Source organism: Hemicordylus capensis, chromosome 4 (genome assembly GCF_027244095.1).
Source record: "Hemicordylus capensis ecotype Gifberg chromosome 4, rHemCap1.1.pri, whole genome shotgun sequence".
Classification (NCBI taxonomy): domain Eukaryota; kingdom Metazoa; phylum Chordata; class Lepidosauria; order Squamata; family Cordylidae; genus Hemicordylus; species Hemicordylus capensis.
The window spans coordinates 220,818,416-220,834,739 of NC_069660.1; the positions used below are offsets into that span (position 1 = coordinate 220,818,416).

The 16,324-nt window shown below is 41.9% G+C and overlaps 1 protein-coding gene and 1 long non-coding RNA gene across 10 annotated transcripts in view; one reads left to right on the forward strand and one right to left on the reverse strand.

The window, feature by feature from the left end:
• The window catches only part of RIPOR2 (RHO family interacting cell polarization regulator 2), a 171,212-nt gene that overhangs the window by 69,299 nt on the left and 85,589 nt on the right, over nucleotides 1-16,324 (reverse strand). Inside the window, exon 1 of one of the 9 annotated variants that reach the window (XM_053246280.1) lies at nucleotides 14,183-14,327. The exons of 7 other annotated variants lie outside the window; for them this stretch is intronic. The gene's annotated coding sequence lies outside the window, so the exon portion shown is untranslated. Of the gene's footprint in view, nucleotides 1-14,182; nucleotides 14,328-16,324 lie in introns of those variants that run through there. One more of the 9 variants, XM_053246284.1, reaches the window with a different exon arrangement.
• On the forward strand, nucleotides 14,532-16,258 carry LOC128323347 (uncharacterized). The gene is made up of 2 exons (XR_008306219.1): nucleotides 14,532-14,647; nucleotides 15,370-16,258. It is a non-coding gene; the product is annotated as an uncharacterized LOC128323347 (long non-coding RNA).

A 16,324-nucleotide genomic window follows, 5' to 3' on the forward strand; every position in this document is an offset into this window, starting at 1 on the left:
AGGGTACCCCCCTGATTTTGGCTCCTCCACCCAGCTGCTAAATTCCACCTGGATTTACATGAATTTCAAATGTGCTGCCCAGATTTTACTCTGGATCCGATCACATGGGAGGGCAGAGAAGGAGGGGAAAGTATACACATCTGTCAAATAAATAAAATGCAAATTAGTTGCTGCATAATTCGCATAATATGCAAATTGGGCCAAGTGGATTTTGGAAGCTTGAATATGTCAACCCTATTTAAAAGTCTTCTAAGGGCAGCCGGGGGTAGGGCGGCAAGAGGGCACCTTACCGGCTTCGGCTCCTCTAAACCCTACTGTGGCCTGTGCTGCTGGGGGGGGGCCCACCGGCGGAGTTTAAAGGAGTTGCTGCTGCGTCACTGGTGGCAAGGTGCCCTTAGAAGACTTTTAAAGGATTTCCCTATCCCTTTGCTTGTAAAGGGGACTCCTCACTTGATATAATTTCCCATTTCTGTACTGCATAAAACTTGCAAGAATACTGTAGCATTCTGACTAGCAGTGGCTACTGTTCCAAGCACAGTAGTTCCAAACAATACATTATTTGTTAATTTTTTACAATGAAGAAATACAGCAATGGGAGGAACAGTCTCTCTGACAGCAGGGGGAAAAGTGTGTGTTATTTCTAAAGCCCATTCACACAATGCACTTTTCCATAAGTGAGCAATGCCAACCACGAGCATTCATGTGCACAAGCATAACACATGAAGCATGCATTCCAAACATTAAATTTGTTCATGTAAGAACATAACTCAGAAGGATTAGGCTGCTTACCAGCAGAAAAGAAATTTAGTACATGGGCTAGTCAGCCTTAACGGAGCAAAAACCTTTGAACATGTCGCACATAGATCAATGAGATGGCATTGGTTAGATTAAGTATATTTTAAAAACAAACAAAAATGTTTCCAAAGGAGGATGACAGGACAAGTGGCTGGTCACTAAAATGTGGATTCCTACTGCTCATTTTACACCAATATGTGTGTAATACCGACACTGCCATTGTCGCCAATACACAGGATGAATATTCATTCCAGATCAAGGTGCTCACTCTGCAGTGCTTCTCCTTAACTCAAGGAGTTAAAAGTGGAAACAATAAATTAAAGTTAACTGTGGTTGCAGGTATAACAATAAAAGGAGTGAGATCTCTAGACCCTATTGCCCAGGAGAAAAATTGCATCTTGAGTGAATTTAACAGATTTTGTCAAACAAAATCTGCATGTGTTAAAATCTGCATGTGTAAATCAAAGCTGATTTACATGCAGAATGAGGAGGGAGAAACAGGGTGTGACAGGATCAGCAACTGACAAGGAGAAAAACCAAGATAAGGCATTCTCTGAGAATCTGGCGTTATCTCCTGGTTTTCATTGTCCCCTAAAGCAGATGAAATCAGAAACCTGGGGCTATATTCAAGTCTGATAGTAATCTGAATGAAGGAATAGTCCACTTTTCTTATAACTGAGTCACACTTGCTTGATTAGGAAGCCAAGTTATGCATCAATAAAATAAATTGGATTATGTGCTGGCTGCTTATCATTCATTCATTCATTCATTTTTCTATGTACCAGGAAAACTAAATCAACCAGGGCAATTAAAAACACTGATGGTGCTGTGCAAAGGACTAATGTTCCAAACACTACACTCTTAATTCCAAGACATCCCTCCCACAAAAAAAATAAATAAAAAAAAATTAGGTATTTCATGATAAAATGTTCTTATTTTTCATTTTGCAGACCACACTTTCTTTTTAAAAAGTAAAAAGAAGTAAAGACAGACTGATGCTATTACCTGTGCATCATTGGATCCTCTGTTAATGTAAAACAAAGATGGAACTTAAAGCACCTACATTTCATTAAAAGTTAATAGGAATTAAAGCAAACAAGCCCTATCACTGTGGTTTTTAAAAATGTAACCAGCTCAGTTTTGTGTTTCAATTTCTCTTGAACATAGCATTAGAGCATGAGCCTCTGAGGACATGATTAGGTCCTTGTTTCAAAAATTATGCTCAAGCCTGTTAATTCAAAACAACAAACTTCATTTGAATTGCAGATTTACAAAACCCTTCAAGTTTAAGATGCTGGAAATATTTATTCTGCACATGCTAAAGGATTAGTAACCACTTCAGTCTTTTCAGCACAGAGACCATAAGGATAAATGAAGCAAGTATTAAACAAATCTGACAGTATTCATTATTGTTGAACAGCAAGGTAATTATCCCCTATGTCTTTTCCTTGCTTACATTACATCTGCATGAATTTATAACCACCAATCCTGTTTTCTATAGTTCTTATATATAGTATCATACGCTTTGGATGCTGCAAAGTAGGACAGACATGGAAAGATTTAGTAAAAACCTTTCCTTTGGAATGACTGTGAATTTCTTTTCACAAACATCTTTTCCACAAAAGAATTTCAGTTGAAAATGTTCCAAGGGAGAACTAATCTGCTCCTTTCCATCCATATTTTACTTTTCCCTTAATAGAATAGCACCTCCAATTTTAAGCTGAGATACACAAGCAGCAAACTCATGAAATATATGGAACAGAATGTTACCCTTCCTGACATTCTAATGTAGAGTCCTTCTCTCTGACATGCTAATATTGTAAATGTAGGTAACTTTTTATGTGGAGATGTATTCAAATATTTCAAACCCACTTGCAATTTGGATTTGTACATTCCAGCCAGCAGAATCATGTGGGTCTACCAATCATGCAGCTTAATTCTTATAGGCCTTACCATTAGGTGGATTGATTCCCACAATGCTTTGTTTTAATAAGAAAGGAACGGGAGGAGCAGGAAGGGACATCTGAGCTCCACGTTGTGCCTAAACAAAGTAACCAACCACCTGATTTTAGCTGAAAGTAAATTCTACTGAGTTCAATCAAAGTTTCAAGTACGTGTGTACAGGATTGCAGCTTTTATTCCCTTTCTACTCCTATCCTCACAGGAAGATCATTGAGGAGCAGGAATAGCTACTGTTGAATTATCCAGTATGAGCTAGATCTCAAACAACTATCACTGAGGAAGACATAGTGGGAACAGTCTAGTTAGTTAATAGTTCATTTGGGCTTGCTGGCTGAACAAATAATTTGTGTCATAGAAAAAAAGATAGCAAAGAACATAGGCTAGCTCATCAGTCAGGAATATTCCTACATCCAGTTCTATTCAGGCTGCACAGAACACACAACAAAACCTGGTATCCTGTTAACTAAGCTGATACCTTGGAATTAAGGCTTTGTCTGTATGGTAAATCAATCCTCCCTTTTTAAATGAAGCAGGAATCACAAAATGACAGCACAGAGATACTTATTTAAACAGGAATTGATGGCAGGGAAAAACCTGTGCTGACACCAGCCCCATAAAAACCAACGGCAGTAACTCTCTGTATACCTCTTGGTCTTGCCAGATCCTTCCTATAGTGCAGATGGGCGGAGAGTGTGTATGGTATAAGAGATTTAGGACAGACAAAATGAAGTACTTCTTCAAGAGTGCATAATTAATCTATGTGGAATTAAGATTGGGGTGTTGGGATGTCCCCTCTTTACCTGGCAGGGCTGCACTAGGAAGCCACACAGAAAGAGTGCCACAAGGGTCAGGACACAGGAGCAGCAGAGCCAGGCAGGAGGAGGTCACCTCTTTCTGTGGCACAGATGTGGAACAACGTGCCTGGGGGAATGAATCCGAGAGGGGATGCAAGACCTCAGCCTGGGAGAAAGAGCTTCATTTGGGCAAATACACGATTGTCGGCATTACCATTGACTATTTCAAGGCACATACAAGCAGGCTGAGGAGAGAGGATGACAAGTCGATGGCTCTGAATCCCATGAAGAGGAGCAAGCCAAATGAGAATGCTAAGATCAGAACAGATGAGGAACAGGGTTACAACGTGTGTGAGTGAAGTAGTGGACAAAGTGGTGATGGCCACTAGCTCAGAGCTTTAAAGGGGGATCTCATGGAGAACAAGTCTACTAATGGTTACTACTCTTTATGACTATATGCTTCCTCCAGATTCAGAGTTCAGGTTCAAGAATTTGAATGATCTTGGAGTAGCATTTGGGTGATTTTATCACAGCATTTCCATCATTGTGGTCACAAAGCATGAACTGAAGGGACATGAGACAGCAATCTTTTTGAAACGAAGCAGGCCTAGGGCACTGCCTGGATGGAAAACCACTTGGAAACTCTATACACACTGTTAGGATATAAATGTTATAAATAATACTTCGGTAGTCTATATCTCATTGAGAACTTATGAGTGACTCAGACTAGACAGTGAGCAGTATCCAGGCTAAATTACTCCTGAGTAGTCCTACTAAAATTAAGTCGTCCTACAGAGTAACTTAGTCTAGATGCTGCTTTGAGTCTCTTGCTCTATGAGACCAACAGGGCAGCATGGTTAACAAACCAAGAACAAACATGCTACTGTTGCTTGCTCTAAGACTGCAAAATAAGCTGGTATATTTCACCTAAAGGGTAATTCTCTTTCCCTTTGCATGAATATTAAAGAACTTCTGAACAAGTTGTGTAAAAAAATGTTACAAATCACAGGTTTGGTTGCTACTGTGCTGTATAATTTTCCAGGTACTTATTTGGCTATCTGGGACAGGGACATCATACCAGGAGACAGTGTTCTAGACACAGAGAAGGCTAAGCCTTCTCAGCTTCTTTGCCTCTCTCCATATTGTGAGTTTATGATCAGACTAAATCTAAAGTTATCACACTCTTCATAATAGTCAGCTTAGAGTATCCCAAATTCTGACAGAGAAGGTAGAGCCAAGATAACAGGTCAGGGCATGAGTCAGATTATTAGTTCTATGACCTTTACTGCTTCCTATGAGCAGCAATCTCAGGAACATTGATGAACTGTTTGGGGGATGGGAAGAAAAATATGGACTCTATTCAGGCACCATATCCCATCACCACAATGAAACAGTGCTGTGACCTTTGTGGTCACTCTGTAGCACTGATCTTCTGAGCACAGGACTGAGCGTGTGGACCCTAGAATGGCCCAGTTTTACCTGGCTTTTTTCATTGTTTGGACCAGCTGTTGGCCAATGCATTTAGAAATCTAACTAAAAAGTACTGGTGTGTGTGTGTGTGTGTGTGTGCACACGCGCGTGCACACACACAGACAGATACACCATTAAGTTACACAGTGGGTTTTATGTACTCAAGAATGTGTGAAACCACAGTGTGTGTGTGTGTGTGTGTGTGTGTGTGTGTTGTGTAGGATGCTTATTTTGCAAGGAGGCCACCCCATAAGCCCACTAGCTCCAGGGTTCAAAATTACCTAGCTGCACCCCTGGATACAGTGGGAGTGCAACTGCAGCCAAATGGGAATTCAGATTGGCTGATGGCTTTTCTTCAGGACAACAAAGCAAAATTGGAAGTGTGTGTGCATGTGTAAGTTAAAATATTTGTGTGGACCATAATCAGACCAATTTGGATGTACTGTGTTTTCCACAAACAAGGAAGTGAGGGAGGGAGTCAGATGAGAACTTTTTTAAATTTAAAATTTGCGTTGCTAACTTTTTGGTTGAAAAGCTAATTCAAACAACAACAACAACAACAAGGGAAGAGGAAGGGCAAGTGTGTGCTGGGACTCGGGCACTTGGGATCCATGATTTGCCATTATCAACCAAGGCAACACACCTCTCCTGACTGATTCAAACAGCATGATTTCCCCCCTCACAGCAAAAGTGTCATTTAATCCCTAGATCTGAATGTTGGTAATGACAAATTCTTTCCAAGAAAGATTCTCCTGTTGGAAAAACGTTTTGTGGTTTTCCTTCTACCAGAAGCATATAAAAGACAAATGAAGTTTGAGAGACAGACTTTTCAGAGGATATGGCCTTTTCTGGGGCAAATAGGTATGCCATGTAATGCTAGCAGTAGGTAGAGAAGGCCTCTCAACCTATTGCTAGGATAATTAATCTGTATCTTTCTGTGTCAAACAAGCATATACTGAAGCTCTTCTCAAAATCAGTGAGAAGAGCTTTGGGGTTAATGTTACCTTCCCCACAGATGATCAGTAGTTGTTCTCTGGGTGGGCGAATCACCCGCCCGGACAAGCGGTGGCTCTCCTGTGGGCCTCCTGCGGCTCACCTGGCAACTCCAGGGGTCAGGCATATGGAAGCCCCGCCGTGTGGTGCCCCCACCCCAGAGCCCCAATAATGCACCACATGAGTGTGCAGTGCATTTCTGGGAGCTTTCCCCCCAGGTGTGTCTGCCGCAGCTGCAAGCAGAATTTTGAGAAAACCCAAAATGCATATTAATTGTCCAGAAAAACAAAAAGTAGTAAAATAGTTTGGTTTTCTGAATTTTCATCATAACTTCACGAAGGATGAACAGCAGGCATTAGTGGATGCAAGGTAACCCTTCTATTTCAGTTGTTGAAGCTGGCATCACAAATGTTAGAGAACATCCTGTGTCTAAGGACAGTTGGACTGATCCCAGGCCATGTGGGTTCGACTAAGTCCTGGAGGATACAAAACAGCTGCCATGTGGAAGTTGCTTTAAATTCTGTCCCATGTTAAGCATCTCCACATGGCAAGCAGCTTGCGTACAGTGGTGCACTGATGCATGCAGTGGGGTTAGAGATTAAGTATTTTCTCCAGAACACACCACTGAGTGGTGAAAATCTTCCAGTCTGTATGACTACTAAGGTTGTGCATTGCATGAATCCAGTAATTGGGTCTAAGGCGATACAAGCCCTATGCAAGGATTTTTCACCTGAATCTATTCCAATGAAAAATTCCTCCAATATCAGGAAACCATGAGATACAATACAGCATGACATTGGTATTTTATCAAATGTTATCAGGCTGGGGAGAAGGAGTTATCTTGAATAAAAAATCTGGCTTCTGTGACAAAAGCAGTGGCAGCATTTAAAACTGCCACCTCTCCTTTCCTGGGCTTGCCCTATAATGTGCCAAGAAAGGAAATAAGGTCATGATGTATCTTTTTTCTGATGCATTATTGGGGAGTGGGTGTGGAAATGGCCATGCCCTGTAACTATGGGACACTGTCAATCTCCTTCCCAGTAATGCACCAGGAAAAGGATAAAACATCTTGACCTTATTTCCTTTCCTTGCCCATTCAGGCCAACAACAGGAAAGGCAAAGCAGCAATTTTAAACACTGCCACTATAGACTACCAGTTTCATCACAGAATACAGATTTTCATTGTAGATAAAGTCCCCTTCCTTCCCCAGTGCATCGAGCCAATACAGATTATCAGCTTTGTGTGATACAGGCCACTCCCTGCATTATAGCATTATAGAAGTGTGGCCTGGATTGGGATCAGCCTGATAATCTGGGCCATGCAAAGCCCTAAAGACTAGCTACTGGTCATGGAAAGCTTCTTGCATGAATACAGCCAGCACAACTGGATGGATAACAAGTTGTTCTAGTAAGAACTAATCTGCCTATTTTCCTTTCACTATTCCTACAACTGGACTAAATTTGGTCCAAATCAGTTAAATAGTTCACAAGTTGAAGTGCTTACTTGCACTTCAAATGTTAATGCATGCCCCATCTTGAATTGGGGTAGGTGACATCATCACAAACTATGCATTTGAAGTGCCCCTATGTGTTCCTACAATGGTACCAAATTTGGTCCAAATCGGTTCCCACTTGCACCTCAAATGTTCACGTGTCCGCCCTCTTGAACCAGGGTAGATTACATAATTACAAACTACGCCCTTGAGCCATCCCTATGTGTCCCTAAACTTGTAGCAAATTTGGTTCCAATAGGTTAGGTGGTTCACAAGTTAGCCCACTTATGCCAAAAGTTTACAAATCTGCTATCTTGATTTGGGGTGGATGACATCATCACAAATGATGCCGTTGAAGTGTCCCTACAACTGTACCTGATTTGGTTCACATTTGTCCAGGCACTGTGAAGTTGATGGCGGGGGACACTCACGGACAGATACATGCACACATGGAATGCCGGGTGCTCTCATAAGCCTACTAGAAAATAGGCTAAAAATACATGATGATTCTTAACTAAAAAATTGGATGCTTTAAATTTAATAAGTAATTTCAGTTACATTTGGTGTCTTCTTTTAAAAATAGCCTGGTTAAAAATGAAATCTGAATTGAATAAATGCTAAAGTTGACACTTAAAACTAAATCACTTGATTCTCTGTGAAACATATTAAGTTAAACCTGCCTAATAGTCTAAAGCTCTGATATATATAAATACATAGTGCAATGGATAATTTAAAAATGGAAAAGTCACTTTCCAGGGAGATGATCAGAAGCAAAGAGGATACAGAAGGGATGCATAACCCCTTTTCTGCCTGCTATTTCTCTGCTCCAGTTATGTCATCATGGCTTCCCATCCCTGCAGGGTTTTCAATTCATTTCCCATGCTATTCAGTACATGAAGCTCAGTTGCAGTATGTTGACAGATGTACTTATATGGCACTCCATAGAACATAAGATCCAATCCCTCCTTTTAAAAACCTTTTTCCTCATAAGAGCTTTTGTAGCTAAACTAAAGCTACAACCCACAGTAATGTGCTGGCATTAGCAGGAGGAAAGCCTTGCCCCTTGCTGCCGTTCAAGCTATGATTTTTTCAAAAGTTTCAGGACGAGTAGAGTGATGAAACTGAGCAAACATGACAGAAAAACCTCAAGTGCCTTGACTTGTGTTTTTTTTTTAAAGAGACTGCTCAGAAATCCCTACACTTCTTAGAGAACCATCTAGTGAACCACTTCGCTTGAGGCTGGCATTATAGCTGCTTCAATGGAGCTACTGCACTTCCCAGTCTACTTCGAGGAATGCCTTGCCCGCGCATGCTTGGAGGGTGCTGCTACATTCAGGTCCTTCATTGTCTATTTTCAGCTGGTCTTCTCTGCCGGTTGAATGCCCACAAACACAAGGGTTCTATTTTCCAAAGCTAAGAGCTTGGCAAGGCAAATGAAAATGACCACAACACAAACCGTTCACAAGTGAATGGTATTCCTTGCCTCTTCTGCATGCAAAGCATAGGACTAAAATGAAACCTCTTATCTGTTAAGCATGGAAGGAGTGGCAGGCAAGCTAAATGCCCATTTTCTTTTTCATTTCAGTCCCTACCACTTCTCAGATACAAGCAGCCAGTCTTGACAGTAATCTATTCTGATTAAAACACACCTTGTAAAACTGATCTTGTTTCTTTATTCAGATCTCAGTGCAACAAGGAGCAATGAACACAGGCTGCGAGTGTAGGTACATGATGGCAGTGCTAGCAGATCCACTCAGCTTGATAAAACATGAAGATCTGTCCACATGTTATGAATGATCATGATCAAGACTCTGCTGCTGCATTGTCACTTTGACTGTTCTGTCCATTAGAGCAGCAAACAATAGAATAATGACAGGACAATAGTTACGTTATGTGGCTATAACAAACTAGTCTATGTTTACTTTAAGGCCCATTTATATTTTTGCCTCGAGTCTTTTTAAATGGGGAATTTTAAAAGAGATTTGCAACCCAAATTGAACCCAAGATTTGCAAAACAGTGACCGAGAAGCTTAGGATGGAGCATCTCAACAGACATCCCAGTAGAGTGGTACAAAATGTTACCTCGGTTTATGGTACCACTGCAATGCTGTAGTTAGCAGTTATGCCAGGGTAGCACATAAACCACTCCTCACTTCCTGCTCTTGCTGCTGAAGCAATAGGACTCCTCCATCACACCCCTACCTCCTACTTTACAGATTTGTCAAGGATGATAAAATGCCTCAGCTAGGAACTAGGACATGGCACAGACCCAACTTTTTAAGAGTGATGGGATCTATTATATGAATACTACAATACAGGGTCTATCAATTTGCTACCATATTCATGGAGCTGCCCCCACTTCATGTGTTTACCTCTCTCTTCCTAGTAATGTCTAGCTGAATAGAACATGGGGCATGATGTCCTCATGCTGTGCACTGACCTGCCCGCAGCCAATAATGTCAAGTGCAGGCAGGGCAAGATACAGCCAGATAATGCCACATCATGCATTTTGTTCACCTATTTATGAGAGGAGGAAGAGATACTGTATGGAGTGGCAGCAACTCCATGTCTCATAATTCTAGTTTGATCCATGGATATACATTGTCTCTGTCCTTATGTAGGCTCTGTACAAGCCAGGCTTATGGGTTTTTAGTGTGGCCTAGGCTGCACTGGGGTGTGGGGACCTCAATTTGTCCTCTTAAAAAAGGCAGATTGAACTTTTGTGGGAATGGCTGACTGTTGGCTCACTCCTGTGACATCACTGGAGTAACTGTTCCCCAATTCCCAGAGTGATCTGTAGTTTTCACATACTTTGGGGTTTTTTAAAAACAGATGAAGAACAAACGCATGTGCAAATACACATACATGTGTCACTTTTAAAAATAGTGCTAGGCAGCCAGTTCCTCCCCCTAAAAATAGCCCAGTAATGTGTTCTTATGGTTTTAACCCAATTTTTCACAGAGCTGAGTGAGTTCCTGCATTTAGTGCTAGAGCTGAAGTCCATTCTTGTTTAAAAACTTCTTAAAAGAAACAAATATCGGTTTGGAACTTGACAGATGGGATAGATCTTCCTGCCCTGGATGGGGTTACACTCCCCTAGAAGGAACAGGCATGTAGTTTGGGAGTGCTCTTGGATCCTGGTGTCTCAGGTGGAGGCTATGGCCAGAGATGCTCCTAGGACTGGGCCACGGGGATCTGGCCTGGTCCTCACCGTCTGGCAGGGGGCCCTCCAAACGCTCCCTCCCTCCATTCTTGCAGCAGGCTGCGCTGCCCACGGCAGTCCCCCTGTCCTTCTCCCCCCACCAGCAGCTGTGACCAGAGAGTAACGCTGGGCCTGCCGTTCAGCCCAGTGTCTCTAATGAACTGCGAGGCGCACCTGAGCAGTTGTGAGAGCTCATTGCAAGTCCATGATGTCACAGGCTTGCGATGAGATCTCACAACTGTGCAGGCGGGCCTCGCAGTTTGTTAGAGATGCTGGGTTGAATGGCAGGCCCAGTGTTGCTCTCTGGTCATTGCCACCATCACCGGTGGGGGGAGGGGGGAGAAGGACTGCTAGCACCTCCTGGCAGCCACCCCTTGGCCATGTGGCGGCAGGCCGGGCACAGGAGGCCCCCAAACGTAGGGGGCGGGGCTCCCACCAGGGGCAGTCCAGGCACCAAAATGACCTAGATGTGCCCCTGGCTATGACAAAGAGTGCTTTTCATCAGCTTTGGTTGATTTGACAGTTGCATCCATTCCTCGATGGGGGTGACTTCAAAACAATGGTGCACCGGCTGGTAACCTCCCGGCTCAGCTTCTGCAATACACTCTATGTAGGGCTGCCTTTGTACATAGTTTGGAAACTTCAATTAGTTCAAAATTTGGCAGTCAGATTGGTCTTCAGGATAACCTGGAGAAACCACATTAGGCTTGTAAAACTATTACACTGGCTGCCAATATGTTTCCAAGCAAAATCCACAGTGTTGTTTATTACCTTTAAAGCCCTGAACGGCCTATGTCCATGTTACCTTAGAGAGCACCTTCTTCGGCATGATCCCTACTGTACATTAAAATCATCTGGGGAGGTCCGCCTCCAGCTGCCACTGGTACATCAGGTGGTGACTCGGGATGGGGTCTTATCTGCAGTTGCTCCGAGGTTGTGGAATCCCTATAGCAATCCATGGCTTAGCAACATTACTGGCCTTTAAAAGAGCCCTTAAAACTTACTATGGTCTGGCCTCCCAAAAATATTTCACTGTTTTTTCATTGTTTTAAACTGTTTTATATTGTTTTGGACTTTGTTTTATTTTTAATTCACTATATCTTTGTTTTGCTGGTGTGTACCCCCCAGAGCCAATAGATGGGGCAGTATAGATATATAATAAAATAATGAATAAAATAGCCCTTTTCCCATAGCAAGGTTACTCCATCCCCTAAGCAAGGCTCAGACTTCTTTGCTGTTAGGCTATCCAACTTTTGATAAAGAACTGGGGGCTAAAGCCACCAAAGAAAACGGTTCGGGGAAAATTGGTGAGGAAATGTTAATCTACTTTTGTACTGAAATTTGAATGGCCAGTGAAGGATGGCTGGCCAATTCTCTTCCCCAAACCAGCTTTCCATAATTCTCTCTCCCATCAGTTTCACTCCCTCCTACATTTGAAGCAGCTGTGAGAATGAGGGTGTGAAGAGCTTGTGGTTCAAAGCAAGAAAGAGAAGATTCTTCCTCTACTTGGCATGCCTCCAACTCCCTTTTTATCATGTTCTCAAGTTGTTTCCCTTCAGAGAGGTTAGGCAGAAAGACAGACAAGCAGTGAGAGAAAGGGCCTCCATTTCCCTTCTGGGCTCCTGTTCCGATCTCTCCTTCACTGTGGTCCTGCCAGCAGAAGTGCAGGATAGGTGGGCAGGAGGGAGGGCTGGCAAGTGGCCACACTGAACTGCTAAAGGAGTTGGATTTGGCCCAGGGACCAACAGTTGCCAACTCCTGCATATAAATCCGAGAGGACCAGCAAAGGAACTTCTAGCTTAGCGTTGTGTCAGAGTTGGGGCTGGCAGCTAGCACAGAACAGTTTCCTCAAGGGGAAAGGAACTTCCCCCTTCCCATGCCACCCTCACTGAGCACATCCTTGCCTTTGTTTATTCAGAAAGGAAGACTTGCCCCTGAATCCTAATTAGCTGTGCACAAATACAAATGAAAATGTTTCTAATTGGGAATGTTCCTTGCTAAGGTCTCCTGGTGTGTGGCCACAGCTAAAAACATGAACACTGAGACACTCAGGGGAAAATTTATGGTCAGATCATCACAAGCAACACTTTAAGATATACAGACTGAAAAAGTAGAAGTCTGCTGGTATTCGGAATAACAGATGAAGAAATGGCTATAATCACTGTCACCACAACATTTCCCAAAAGGCAGGAAAGTGCCCTTTCACACTGAAGAAGCATCATAGGAGTCAACTAATTTGGAGATAGAGAATACTGTGATTTGACACAGTGCAATGTATTCGCTTAGAGAGTTATAGTCCTATTCTGACAAATGATCTCATAAAAGCCTGCTGGGAAATTCTGAAATGTTTCTTGGACGGCTGATTAAGAAGCTCTGTTCAGTGTGATACATAATTCAAGTACTTCTCCCTAGAAAAGAATTCTGACTTTCGAAGAAAGCACAGAGGATGGAAAAGGCTTCTTCAGGGATCAAGCATAATCCATTGGGAAATTTTCTTGTATAAGCTCAATGGGAGCTTGAGTCTTCTTGGTGAGTTGCGCTCAACATTTGGAAGTATGCAAAAGATTGTCTTAGGCTCCTTCAAATCCCATTACTATGGTACAGATAATGACAGGGTTGTCAAGGGACACAAGAGTGCTGTGTCTATCTGCTTGATGGAGGTGCAAAAAAACAAAAGGAGGGGCATCAGTTACATTTTTTAAAAATCACATTCCAAAGTATTTGAAAAGCCTTTATATTCAGGGAGAACCCTTCTGACAATCATTTCAGCATTTCTCAATCCTAAAAGGGGTTGAAACAACCAGTTTTATCAGTGTGCCACAAAAAGATATTACTGTTGAAAAAAATTCAAAATGAAAAGACAATCTTAATTACTATCCATCATATAGATTTCAAATCTCTGGGAGTTTTGTTTTCTTTTTAAGTGGTACCTACGCTTCCAGGCACAGAGGCTTACAGAGGTAAGCTTGAGTTCACCATGAAAAGGTAACTTTGGTAAACTCAGTGAAATCTTTTCACAACAATAAATAGTTATTTTAATAGTTATTTCCATATTAATAAATATGTCTATATTTTATTCCCTTGAACATATGTTATTACCCAGGACATCCATAAGACTTAAAATTTTACTACATTGAAAAGAGAAAATCATTACCAAAGATTCTGGATACTGAATTCATTCAACAATATCTCAGTTTCCACATCACAACTGTACTGAAATGCCACACCACACTATCAATGGCAACAATAATTTCACCCTTTAAGAACAATTTTCTTACAGCAATTGACATACACAGTAAAGAATAAATGTTCAGTTGATATATTCGGTAATAGCTTTATGATGGGGACAGCTGATACAGACAACTACTACAGCACAGGACAATATCCAACACTATAATATTGTGAAGCAAAATGCAAAAATATTAGTCCTCATGAGTTAGAAAATTAAGGGAGGGAGGAAAAGAGGCACCCACCTAAATGAACAGACTCACACTCATAGTAGGGAAGTTAAATTCCCAGATTTGCAACCCCAAAGTTCCTCTTCTACAGTCGATCCTCATAACAGCAGCAATAGGATCTGAGTAGCAGCTTGTACTGCTGTCTATTATGCAGCCAGTCCTGGCTTAGTTAGTGTTTCTGATTTAAAAGGCGGTGGGGGGGGGGGAGAGAGATGGGAGGGGGTTAGAAGGGAGAGAGAGAGCAGCAGTTACCAGCTTGTGCTCAGTCATTAGCTGGTCTGACTCATTCTTCTGCCAGCAGAAGCATCAGCGATTCTGTTACCCTGGTAAAGTTACAGTAGGGAGGAGAGGGAATGCGTGGAGACAAGAGAGGAGACCAAGGGGGATGGGTAGCAGTGGCTGCCTTGGAGAGTCATCTGTGCTGTCACTACAGGGATCAGGGAAACAGCTGCTTGACAGAGACTTAACTAGCTGCTATAGGTGAGGAGGACCTGCCTTTTCCCTTCATTTGATTACTCTGGCTTTCTTGCTTCCTCTAAAAATATTTATATAATGTGGTCCCCCATATCTCAGTGAAGCCTTGAGTTTGATTTTTTTTAACATAGTGGTGAGAAGATGCTGCGGCAATCCATCAGGTTTGATTTCCAAACACAGTTATTGTTGTTCCAGTGAGAGGACAATTATCCCAAACCTTTCTCTGTCTAGTTCTATTTGATTTATTTTTCATTGGGAACAAATTGGTGGTTGCACACACAAACGCTTCTGCAAGCAAGGCAGAGATTGGGTGGGAACAGGCTGAATGTGCATCGGAATGCACTTCAGAGTGTGGATGTCTATCAGCACTGTATGACTCTCAGTGGTATGTTCATTCCAACTGTGTGCCAAGCCACTATGGGCAACTACTGATATGTAGCGACTAAAGCTAGATTGGAGCATACATGGGCAAAGCCTATGGTGAAATTAAAATAAGCAAAATCATGTTTGAATCTGTAGCTGCCACTTTTCTTGGATGGTCTATGAAGATGCTTTCCTCTTTTCTCCTCTAGTGCCTGTACTCATGCATATAGGCTTATGGATGAAATGGAATGAAAACTGTGATGCAAACAGCAATACTGTACATGCATTTCTGCATGTAAAATGTCAGTACCGATGCATTGGCCTGCTACTATAACATGCCTTGTTTTGTGCAACTGCTTTTTCAGGAAAAAGAGTGTACAGCAGTTGTTTGGAAATTCAAGGATTTTTGAGACACTCCACAGATGTCCATGAGTATAGGAAGGAACAGAGGAAAACTCCACAGTTCTGAAAGGACATCCTTGTATGGTTTGGATGCAATGGCTTCCATTCCTTCACTGAAGCTCATACAATGCCATTGCACTGTGCCTGCACAAAAAGGATCTTCATGCTCCAGTTCAGACAGATATTTGGTTCATCATGGTTTTCTATTTTTTGTTTTTCAGCAAATCAAATATTTTACAGTCACAATTGGCTACAGAGGGAATAGGAGACTGACAAAAATCACCCCTTCTCTGTAGTGTATGTTTGCCACTACACATGCACTTTATTAGACTGGATGTTGGCCACTATGTGTAACAACTTTTCTTAGGTTAAAGTGCAGATATGGGTCTTAAAACATGCATCCTCTCTGGATTTAATACATACTCCTGTCCCCTTTTAGAGCTGTAATGATGTAGTCTGTCACTAGGTGCCAAGCAAAGATGCTGTTTCTTTCATCATTGTGGCCCATCAACTTTGGAACGCCCTCTCGGAAGAGCTCTGCTATGCAGCCTCCTTTAGGGTCTTTAAGAAACTGTTGAAGAACCATCTTTTTGGAGAGGCATTTTAACATTTTAGCTGTAATTATTTGGTGGATTTTTACCTTTAACTGCTAATATTTTAATCTGTATTTTAAAATTTTGGTTAAAACTGATTTGTTTTAGTTTTGTTTCTATTTATTTATTTTTTTAAAAGTATTGCTTTATAGTATACTAATTTTGCTTTTATTGACTTTACTGCTCATGATGGCTAACAGTGTACTGGAGGGGAGGGGCATAAATATTTTAAATAAATAAAACATCACCTTCAGCAGCACCTAGTGACTGAACACAGCCTTTGCCTTCATAGACAGGTCTCCAAGTGAGCAGAGAGTGTCTCTAT